The sequence below is a fragment of the Artemia sp. Qi Xiang Cuo genome, chromosome 18 (assembly GCF_049724085.1).
Source record: "Artemia sp. Qi Xiang Cuo chromosome 18, ASM4972408v1, whole genome shotgun sequence".
NCBI lineage: Eukaryota > Metazoa > Arthropoda > Branchiopoda > Anostraca > Artemiidae > Artemia > Artemia sp. Qi Xiang Cuo.
In genome coordinates, this window is record NC_142811.1 from 51161967 (window position 1) to 51174229 (window position 12263).

At 30.6% G+C, this 12263-nt stretch overlaps 1 pseudogene across 1 annotated transcript in view; it reads left to right on the forward strand.

The window, feature by feature from the left end:
* Positions 1-12263, forward strand: part of LOC148941618 (uncharacterized) — a 28758-nt pseudogene continuing 16495 nt past the window's right edge. The window contains exons 1-2 of the transcript XR_016143262.1: positions 1-77; positions 11574-11693. The product of XR_016143262.1 is annotated as an uncharacterized LOC148941618 (transcript). The remainder of the gene's footprint in view (positions 78-11573; positions 11694-12263) is intronic.

Genomic DNA, 12263 nt, shown 5'->3' on the forward strand with positions numbered 1-12263 from the left:
AGAGAAAACCCAAAAAGTTATATGTAAGACTTTATTCATACCACTTTATAATAGAATTATGTATTAAAAAGTCATATGTAAGACTTGGTAAAATTCTACTTTAGCTACTTTTGGCTATCTTAGAAAGGGGTTAGGCTAGGAAAATAAAACTTTTAGGGATAGGTCTATAAGCTAAGTTATGTCCTGGGAAGGCATTTTGAAGTACCTACCTCTATTTTTTCTTCCTCTACAGGGTCCTGAAATTTTCCTACATGACAGGTCTATACCTATTAAAATTTTTACAAAACAACATTTTACCTTAATTTTCATGTATCAGTTTCTTTTTCTCTGGCTTTAGTTCTGAAAATGCAATTTCATTTATTTGAGCAGAATTTTTGTGGCATATCAATGTTTATTCCCAAAATGTAGGAAATGTATTTGCATATCTTTAAAACCTTATAAATTGGGATTGAGCAAAGTTGTGAAGCTGAAAACAATTTTGTTATACTTCATTTAAGCAGAATATCTATTTTGCATGGTTTCACCTCTATAACTCACAGATTTTCAAAGGTCATAAAATGTCAGGACCCTCTAGAGGGAGAAGTAGTGGAGGTAGGTACTTCAAAATACCTTCCCAGGACATACTTTAGCCTGTAGACCCATCCCTGAAAGTTTCATTTTCCTAACCTAACCCCTTTCTAAGATATTCAAAAGTAACTAAAGTAGAATTTTACCAAAGACTTTATTCATGTTTGCTATATAATAGTATGAGGTATAAAAAGTCATATGTAAGACTTTTTTTTTTGGCTCTATAATAGCAGGAGGTATAAAAAGTCATCTGTATGACGTTATTTAAGTTTGCTGTATAATAGTATGAGGAATAAAAAACCATATGTATGACTTTGTTCATAATGCTTTATTGTAGAATGATATAGGCTAGGCTATTAAAAAGTCATCTGTTTGACTTAATTTAGGCTGCTCTATAGGCTATATGAAATCCTGTAGGCCTAGGCTATAAAAAGCCATCTGTATGACTTTTTGTTGTTTTCTCTATGTACTAGCTGGAGGTATAAAAAGTCATCTGTATGACTATATTAATGATGCTTTATAGTAGAATGATATATTAAAAAGTCATCTGGGTCAATATATACCAAATCATATTATTGAGTTTTAAATAAAGTGAATACACCATTTGATGCCTTTTTTATGATTATAATAAATATAAAAATCATTTAAATTGGAAATTATAATCAGCCCCTCCCCCCTATATCAGAATTACCTAACCTAACGGTGTATGGACATATATATGTGGGGGGAGCGGCTTAAATAAAACTACGATAGTATTGCGTAATTTATTTTTAATACCCCTAAAAAAAGGCCATAACTTTGTTTGTAGCTTTATTCCAAAAACAAAAAAATTATTTTGTAGATATTGACCGTCATCTGTATGACTTTATTTATGTTTGCTCTATAATAGCAGGAGACATATGAAGTCATCCTCATGACTTTATTCATTATGCTTTACAGTATAATGATATATTAAAGTTATCTGTATGACTGTATTCAAGCTACTCTATAGATGAAATTATCTAGGCCTAGGCTATAAAAAGCCATCTGTATGACTTTTTGTTGTTTTCTCTATGTACTAGCAGGAGGTATAAAAAGTCATACGTAGGATTTTATTCATGTTTTCTCTATTATAGTATGAGGTATAAAAAGCCATCTGTATGACTTTATTTATGTTTGCTCTATAATAGCAGGATACACAAAAAGTCATCTGTATGACTTCATTCATAATGGTTTATAGTAGAATGATATATGAAAAAGTCATCTCTATGAATTTATTCACGCTGCTCTATACATAAAATTCTCTAGGTCTAGTCGATAAGAAGCTATCTTTATGTCTTTTTGTTGTTTTCTCTATGTAGGCTACTGGCAGGAGGCATAAAAAGTCATCTGTACAACCTAATTTAAGTTTTCTCTAGTAAAGAAAGGCATAAAGTCATACGTAAGATTTTTTACTTATGTGCTCTATTACTGCCTATTATTTAGAAGATCAAGTGTATGACTTTACTTATGTCGTCTCTATAACGGGAAGAGGCATAAAAAGTTGTGTGTATGAATTCATTGATAATGCTTTATAGTAGACTTATATATTAATAAGTTATCTCTGTGACTGTATTCAAGCTACTCAATACATGAAATTCTGTAGATCTGGTCTGTAAGGAGCTATCTTTATGTCTTTTTGTTGTTTTCTCTATGTAATGGAAGGATGTATAAAAAGTCATCTGTACAACTTAATTGAAGTTTGCTCTTTTAAAGAAAGGCATAAAAAGTCATACGTAGGATTTTATTCTTGTTTTTTCTATTATTGTATGAGGTATAGAAAGCCATGTGTATGACTTTACTTATGTTTTCTCTATAATAGCAGAAGACATAAAAAGTCATCTGTATTGCTTTATTCATAATGCTTTACAGTATAATGATATATTAAAAAGTCATCTCTGTGACTGTATTCAAGCTGCTCAATACATAAAATTCGGTAGATCTGGTCTATAAGAAGCTATCTTTATGTCTTTTTGTTGTTTTCTCTATGTACTAGCAGGAGGTATAAAAAGTCATCTGTACGACTTAATTGAAGTTTGATCTTTAAAAGAAAGGCATAAAAAGTCAGATGTAGGACTTTATTCATTTTTTTTCTATAATAGCATGAGGTATAGAAATCCAACTATATGACTTTATTTATGTTTGTTCTATACTGGCATGATGCATAAAAAGTTATCTGTATGACTTTGTTCATATTGATTTATGGTAGACTGATATATTAAAAAGTCTTGTGTTATACTATTTATCTTTTCTCTATTATAGCAGAAGACATATGAAGTCATCCGCATGGCTTTAATGATAATGCTTTACATTATAACGATATATTAAAGTTATCTCTGTGACTGTATTCAAGCTACTCAATACATGAACTTAGGTAGATCTGGTCTATAAGAAGATATCTTTATGTCTTTTTGTTGTTTTCTCTCTGTAGGCTAATGGCAGGATGCATAAAAAGTCATCTGTACAAATTAATTTACGTTTGATATATTAAAGAAAGGCATAAAAAGTCATACGTAAGATTTTTTACTTGTTTGCTCTCTTCTTTCCTATGATTTAGAAAATCAAGTGTATGAATTTACTTATGTTGTCTCTATACTGGCAAGATGCACAAAAAGTTATGTGTATGACTTTATTCATAATGCTTTATAGTAGAATGATATATTAATAAGTTGTCTGTATGACTTTATTTAGGCTACTATATATTATATATATATATATATATATATATATATATATATATATATATATATATATATATATATATATATATATATATATATATATATATATATATATATATATATATATATATATATATATATATATATATATATATATATATATAATATATATATATATATATATATATATATATATATATATATATATATATATATATATATATATATATATATATATATATATATATATATATATATATATATATATATATATATATATATATGTTTATATATTGAGTTTAAAAAGTCATCTGTATGACTTTTTATCATTCTAATTAATTGGAATGAAAGTATAAATGTATGACCACACTAGGTCATAAGGAGACATGCTAGGAATACAATTCTTACTTCATAATATGCAAAATTTCCCTAGTTAACATATTTTCCAGGGGGAGCACCTTTATCCTCACTATTTTACTTTTTTTCAATCACATTTTTCATTTTTATGCCTTTTCTCCAAGTCTTGAAAATTGTTAATAAAACAAACAGCCAAAAGCCATCTAGCCAATCTAACCTAACTTAACCTAAATTTCTGAATATTTACCTTTTTGTATCGTTTTGGTAGATTGCAGTAATGGTGTTTAACTTTTGTGTATAGACTATTTGAATACAGATAAATGCAGTGAACACAGTTTTGTTAAAAAAAATTGTACAACAGTAAAAATAGCAAAGATAAAGGTGCCCACCCCTGGTAAATATGTTAACTAGGATAATTTTGCATATTATGAAGTAAGAATTGTTTTCTTAATATGACTTGTATGGCCATACATTAATATCAGAATGAGGTATAAAAAGTCATCTGTAAGAATTTATTTATGTTAGCTCTATAATAACAGCAGGTATAAAAAGTCATCTGTATCACTTTATTTATGTTTGCTCAATAAAAGAATGAGGCATAAAGTCATCTGTATGACTTCTTCTTGTTTTTTTCATATATAAGTTGTGTAGTATAATGTCTTCTGTATAACATTTTAGTGCATCATATATGTTTCAAAAGAAAACCAAGAAAGTCATCTGTATGACTTTTTGTTGTTTTCTCTATGTAATGACAGGAGGTATAAAAAGTAATCTGTATGACTTTATTTATGTTTGCTCTGTAAAAGAAGGATGCATAAAAAGTCATCTGTATGACTATCATTCTAAATACTTGGAATGATGGTATAAATGTATGACCACGCCAGGTCATAACAAGAGATGCTAAGAAAACAATTCTTAGTTCACAATTATCCTAGTTAACACATTTTCCAGGGGCAGCACCTTTATCCTTACTATTTTACTTTTTTTTCAATCACATTTTTCATTTTTATGCCTTTTCCCCAAGTCTTGAAAATTGTTTATTAAAGAAACAGCCAAGAGCCATCTAGCCAATCTAACCTAACTTACCCTAAATTTATAAATATTTATCTATTTGTATCTTTTTGGTAGATGGCAGTAATTGTGTTTAACTTTCATATATAGACTATTTTAAAACAGATAATTGCAGTGAAATATGTTTGTTTTACACAATTCTGATAAAAAAATTTGTACAACAGTAAAAATAGGACAGATAAAGGTACCTACCCCTGGATATTATGTTAACTAGGATAATTTTGCATATTATGAAGTAAGAATTGTTTTCTTAACATGACTCCTTATGACCTGGCATGGTCATACAGTAATATTGGAGTGAGGAATAAAAAGTCATCTGTAATACTTTATCTATGTTAGCTCCATAATAACAGGAGGTATAAAAAGTCATCTGTATGACTTTATTTATGTTTGCTCAATAAAAGAATGAGGCATAAAGTCATCTGTATGACTTCTTCTTGTTTTTTTCATATATAAGTTGTGTAGTATAATGTCTTCTGTATAACATTTTAGTGCATTATATGTTTCAGAAGAAAACCAAGAAAGCCATCTGTATGACTTTATCTATGTTTGCTTTATAAGAAAATGAGGCATAAGAAGTCATCTGTATGACTTTTGATCATTCTAAATAATTTAAATGATGGGTAAAAAGTCATCTGTAGGGCTTCATTCATGTTTGCTCTATAATAGTATGAGGTATAAAAAGTCATATGTACGACTTGATTTATGTTGCTCTTTTATGCTCTATGAATGAAGTGTTATAAATATAGGTCACCCTTGGGATAGAAGTGAACAAAGCTCCAAGTATGTATCCGTTTTCTTTCAATACACAGAAGGGATAAACCTCCAAGCTTTGACAAATTCAATCTCACAATGGAATCATTCTTTGGATTTTTTCCATCCAATTAAAAATAGTAGGGACCATATCAGGTACAATTGACTTTACACTTAGCATTCAGACCCAGGGGAAAATCACGCAGCTCTGCTATACTTAATGCAACCTCCCCCCCCCCTAATGGTAAAGTTAATATCCCTAATAAAGTATTTACTATGCATTTAGCCACCTGTCACGTGTTTTTGGAAATTACTGTGATTATGAAGTTTTTTTATGCAAGCTTCTTAAGAGTGAATGGGGCCTCTTCACATTGGGGAGTCATTGTTGGCCTCAGTTGGATTTTCAAAATATATAAGTAATGATCATCTTTTCTCTAGAAATAGAAATATATAATTACAAACTGCAACGTATTGCATATCCAAGAAAAGCGTTTCCTCTGCACAGAAGCAAAAAATTGTATCTTTTGAAAAAGTAACATTTTAGATCACCCTACAATTTCGCAAAAGCTACGGGTAGTGGCTTACATGCAAAGTATAGCATACTTTCTGAGTGCTGCTTATCTGGAATTTCCCTATTATAAATTAAAAGTTTTTTGCTGTCATCCTTATCTAGTTTAAACACATTAAAATTTGTGAGAGTGTCAGATAAATAATGTTTTTTTTGCGCATCTAACTTTTTTTGCGCATGCATATGTGCATCAAAACAGCATTCAATTGCAATTACCTTTTTTTGTATCTTCCCACATATGGAAGACGTCAGCAAACCAGTTGTTTTACAATAGATATAAGCTGAAATTTTGGTGATTAAAGGAGTCTTAAGAAAGCACTCAGAGACAAATTTTATGCATTTCTTTTCCAGTTTTCATCTTTAATCTTTTAAATTGTTCATTTTAAGTAATTACAATAAATTCTTTGCTTATTATGATCTTCTGGTTTGTATTGTCAGATGTCAGACTGGCCTCTCGTATACTCTAGGTAATGTTCCCATTGGGGATCTGAATAATAAGAACAGCAAGCATTCCTAAAACTGTAATCCTTAGTCTCAGGATAGAGGTAATGAAACTCAATCAGATCCTATTTCATTCAATTCCTAGAAGAAGGGGTTCAAACCCTTTATCATGCTACCTCTAAATTAAAAGTAAGAAACATCTCAAGATATAAAAACCCCCTTAAGATAAAGCAACTTATAAATTTAAACATACCCCCTATTTCAAAACATATACGTTATAAAAAGTCATTTGTATGACTTTATTCATGTTTTCTCTATAAACGTATGAAGTTTAAAAAGTTTACTGTAGGACTTTATTTATGTTTTCTTTATAATTGTACAAGGTATAAAATGCCATCTGTATTACTTTATTCATGTTTACTCTGTAATAGTGTGAAGTATAAAAAGTCATCTGTATGATTTTATTCATGTTTTCTCAATAACAGTGAGATATATAAACAGTCATCTGAATGGCTTTATTTTTGCTAGCTATGTATTAGCATGAGGTATAAAAAGTCATCTGCATGACTTTAGTTATGTTTGCTCTATGAAAGAATGAAGGATAAAGTCATCTGTATGACCTATTATTATTCTACTCAATAGCAGAAATAATGATATTGTCTTTTGTTTGACTTTATACTGCATTCTATATAAGAGTAAATGACAATATTCTATTGCTCAGATATAAAGAAAAAATTTTCTATATTGTCATATGTAGGTAACCCATTTTCAGTTATCAGTTTCTTATTCTCTGGCTTTACTTCTGAAAATGTAATTTCAGTTAATTGAATAGAATTTTAAGCCATATCAATGTTTTTTTTTTCTTCAAAATTTGCATATCTTATGCATATCATATCTTATTTGCATATCTTTAAACCCTTATAAATTGGGATTGAGCAAAGTCATGGATCTGAAAACAATTTTGTTGTACTTCATTTAAGCCAAAGATCTATTTTGCAAGGTTTCACTTTTATAACACACAGATTTTTAAAGGTCATCAAAGGTCATGTCCCTTTAGGCTGCAGGGAGAAGGAGTAGAGGTAGGTACCTCAAAATACCTTCTGGGGACATTCTTTGGTAAATTTGCAGGTGGCACAATAATTTAGCTAGGATGAAAGTGAAAATGTCATTTGATGCCTTTTTTATGCTCTTTCATAATACTATAATTGCTTCTTTATATAATATTCACTTTTTATAAATCTGTTCACTGCCTGATCAAATTATAATAATAATAATAATAATTTATTTTTAACCCACATCATATACAAAAATGATAATTGTGAAGTATAAAGAAAAAAGTATATAATACACTACATAGATAAATTTGGAGACCACACTGCCTTTCCGTGACAGTAAAATAAAAGTTCAAAATAGGGATAAAATCGTTTTTAATAGACAGTGTATAGAAAATTCACAAAAAATATTAGATATTTTTGTCACATATACAGTGACTGTCATCAGTAGTAAAACTAAACGTAAGTTTAGTTTTACTACTGATGACGCTCACTGTATATGTGACCAAAATATCTAGTATTATTTTGTGAATTTTCTATACACTGTCTATTAAAAAGGATTTTATCCTTATTTTGAACTTTTATTTTAATACACTACATACATGAGTACATAAAACTTAAAAACTTCACAAGAGCAGAGTAACCAAAGAAAAGAAAAACGTTCAAGATACAAAAAAAAATATATATTTATGACAAAAGACAGACAAGACTTAATGGAGTATCAATTAAGAAAAATTATGAATTTTTCTATAAAACACAGCAAAATTTCTTCACTTTCCTTTGGAGAGAAAAAGGATAGGTACCTCAAAAGAAAATACCTTCTCATGTCTTATTTTAGGCAACAGATGAAGTTAACAATACATTGTCTACAAAACCTTAATGACAAATAAACTATTTTTCTAAATTGTTAAAAAGAAAAAAAAATCTCATGAAATACATCCTTGAAATTTCCTGCTTAGATTTGATTAAAAAAATTGATAAACAACAATTTCAATTGTCAATCATTTTCATCAACATTATTGATCAACAGTGTCTCATCTGAACACTTCTGATCAACAATGCCACCAGAAAAGGCCTCTAGGCATACAGGAAATTTTAAGTCAGTCTCTTTCAAAATTCCTTCAAATTTTTTTTCAAAATAAAACGTTATTATCAAAACTAGGCTACTGAAAATAATCATTATCCTTCCTGTATTAGCTACAAATGGCAATCTTTTCTCACACATCCATAAACAACCCATTTCTCTGTTGTTTCTCATTGCTGGATGCATTGTATCTCATAAAAGGCTACCAGATATTTGTGTCCTGAACTTGCCAACATCATTATGTGATTGGTCCTTCATTAATGCAATGAGTAGAAAATTCATGGTGTGCCACAAAAAGACTATTGATTGACGTCATGTGCAGAAATTCATCAACAAACTACTCACACAACCCAAAATACTTCCATTTATACTAAATGAAATAAAGATGACCAGGCCTGAAACAGAAAGAAACACTTTTGGAGGTTGCATTCACAGCACATAAATCACATGAGTCCTTACCAAAAGTACAAGTAAGCACCCAACCAGGTAAGAAATATATCGAGTAATCTTGCTGATCAATATAAGGAGTTTATAGCTACACCAGCTAGATCTGAGAAAAAAATGTTGATTTTACCTCAGCTAAAAAGCCTTTTAGACATTCAGTTACCCAGCTGGAACTGAATAGATGTAAATCTGGTGATCCACAAGCAATAGCAGACTCTCCTAGTGATCACTTTTCCTCTATTCTCACACCCAAAGACAGTGCACCACTCTCAGATTCCCCCAAGTATGACATCCTAATTGAAATATCCCCTATTACTTTTATTAGACTTGACATGGAAACAAGCTTAAAAAAAAAAAAAAAATGAAAAGCACTAACTATAAAAAAAAAATGCTTTCAAGACAATGGAATGGAGGAAACTCATTTTTTCTAATATCCAAAGGCTTATTACCGTACTTAGTGCAGTAACTTTACTAAATACAGCATTCGTCCCAAATTTTGATCAAACTTTATCATCCCAACCCTGTGACCAAACTCAGAGACAAAGGTTTTCAGTAAACAGAATTTTGGTGGATTTTGCAAAAGCAATTGATAGAATGTGCCCCAAAAGACTTTGTATTAGGCTAGAGTCAGATGGAATTAAAACAGAAACTATTGACTGGTAATGCTTTTTCTGAGTAAAAGAAAAGTACCAGCAAAACTGTTGAGAAAAATGTGAAACATTTATTTGAAATGAGGTGGAAGTGAGAAGTAGAGTGCCTCAAAGCACAGTCCTGGGCATAACTCTGTTTAATATCTTTATCAATGATGTATCTGTAAATTTCAAAAATAATATAAGCCTTTATGCTGACAACAAAAGTAATAGATTCTGTTGAGAGTCAAGATAAGATAGAAACCATACAATTAGACTTAGACTCATTTACTTGCTGGGCAGAGACTTGGAAGCAGGAGTTCAATGTCCAGAAATGCCAAGCAATCCACTTCAGTAAAAGTAATCAAAGACACAGACGCTCAATATAGTTAGTTGATGGAACTTGGAGGCCCATTGCCAATAGTCATGCCTAATTAGACCTGGGTCTGCTAGTTGATGAAGAGCTAAAATTTAATCTATATGCTTAGATTGCATCTGCACAGGCCTGTCAAACAGTTGCTATAATTAAGAGAACTGTCAGTAGTTGTTTTATGCTTTTTAAAGATTTAATTCAACCTAAGATATGTTTTTGCATGTGCGTTAGCAGACCAATTAATAAATCTGAACAAGAAACACTAGCATCAGTTCAGAAGCAAACAACTAAATGCATCAGAGGTCTGTATGACATCCTTTATTCCCCTCAGCTTGAAAAATGAAATTTACCCAAACTGGCTAATTGCCACAAAGGTAGGGGAAATGATTATTGCCATAAACCTCTCTCAACTGGATGATTCTTCCAAGTACAAGTGGACACAATTAAAAACTTTACAATCAGTATACCAACACAAGGTTGCATAGTAAATTCTTTCTCCATTGGGTGGAGGGTATATGGAACTTGTTTGATCAGGAAATGGTCTCTTCTGCCAGTATTGATGCATTTAAATCATAAGTTGACAAGGAATGGTGCAATAAGCCCTGGTAAACAGTTTGGGACTCACGCAATTAGTTGGCACACTATATTCACTGACCAGCTTCAGCAATATCATCCTTTTGCTTGCAAGTGAATTAAGGTAATTACCATATCTGATTGTAAAAGAGATCAGATCTGTTGGATAAATCTTGGTTAAAAATGAAGAGAGGAATAGAACAAAACATAGGACTTTGTATTTCTAGCCAGGATACTATGGCCCTTTACAATAAGTAAGAAAGCACATGAACTTTTGCACTAGTCTCAATTTAGAACTTAGTAAGATGTCCATTTATGAATGGCTTGCTTCTACAGACTCTGGGAAAAGAATTTTTTTGTCCATGCTATGACCTTTTTTTCCCCCTTGGGTTGAACACTTGTGTTTTTGAAATCAGAAATACCACCACAAAAGTAGCAGTCTTTGTGTTCAACTACTTTAGTTCCTATTTTAACTGGATCAATTTTCTGCTTTATTTTCACAAACTCTTTTATGCTTTTCAGTGATGCCTTGGCTCCCTGGTAAGTGCAGCATATCATCTCTATTTGGGATGGTCAGAAGTTGCCAACTTCTCTATAAACCCTTTTTCTTAATTTATGACTTTTAAAAGCAAAAACTGGTTTGTCTTTCTATCTATTGTATCTTTATATTCAATCTATATTTTCTATCTCACCTTTAGCCTATCACTAATTTGTCAGTTTATTCTAGATAAGTCTTCTTTTTTTCATCAACATAATACTGACTAGTAGCCTATAAAGTTCTTTACAATAAGCTCTAGTTTGGTGTCAGGTTTTTATGGGTCAAAACTTGCAGTGCTCAAGTGTGGGATTGGATATAGATGAAGTAAAGAACTGGTTCACACACCAAATGTCAAAATGACTTGTCTGTCAAGCACTTTTGCTTCCAGTTGGAAAATTCCCTTTTTTGACTCTTTGTCTTCTAGGAAATAGAGTCTTAGAAGTTGAGGTTTGATCATTAGCAGAAGAGATAGAATCAAAGGATAATTTTGACTGTGAAACAATGGATACAAATGATCTTTTTGATGAAGCCACAGTTAAACAAGGTTAGTAGTAGTTCCAAGAATTTAGCCAAGTAATCATGAGTAGAATCTACATCCTATCCTTCCTTCTATTAGATGAAAAATATACTAAAACAAGTAAATATTACCTAAAATGACTTTGTTTTGTGTACGATTATTCTTGGGGGAAAGTAGGATCATTTGATTATTACCTATGATGGTAAATCCCTTTGTTTTTCCATATATGATTAATTAGTGAAATTGCTCTGGATAATTTGTATCTTTTTTTTTCAAGTTAACCTATGTAAAGATTCAGTCTTACATAAGATAAATTAAAAAAAAAGTTTTTTTTTTTTAAGTAAGGAGCAATATTAAATCTTTAAATGTGCAGAAATTATTCTGTAAATGGGGGTTGGGGTTGCTCCTCCTCAATCCCTTGCTCTTCACGCTAAAGATTCTTAGTACTTCTAAAAGAGCCTCTTATTTCAATAAAATGGCCCTTGTGTTTCAGGAGTAATTCTTTAAGGATTGGGACAAAAAGTTAAACTTTAGCATAAAGAAAGAGGTATTGAGGAAGAAAGATTCAACCCCCCTAATTAATGGAATAATTTCTGT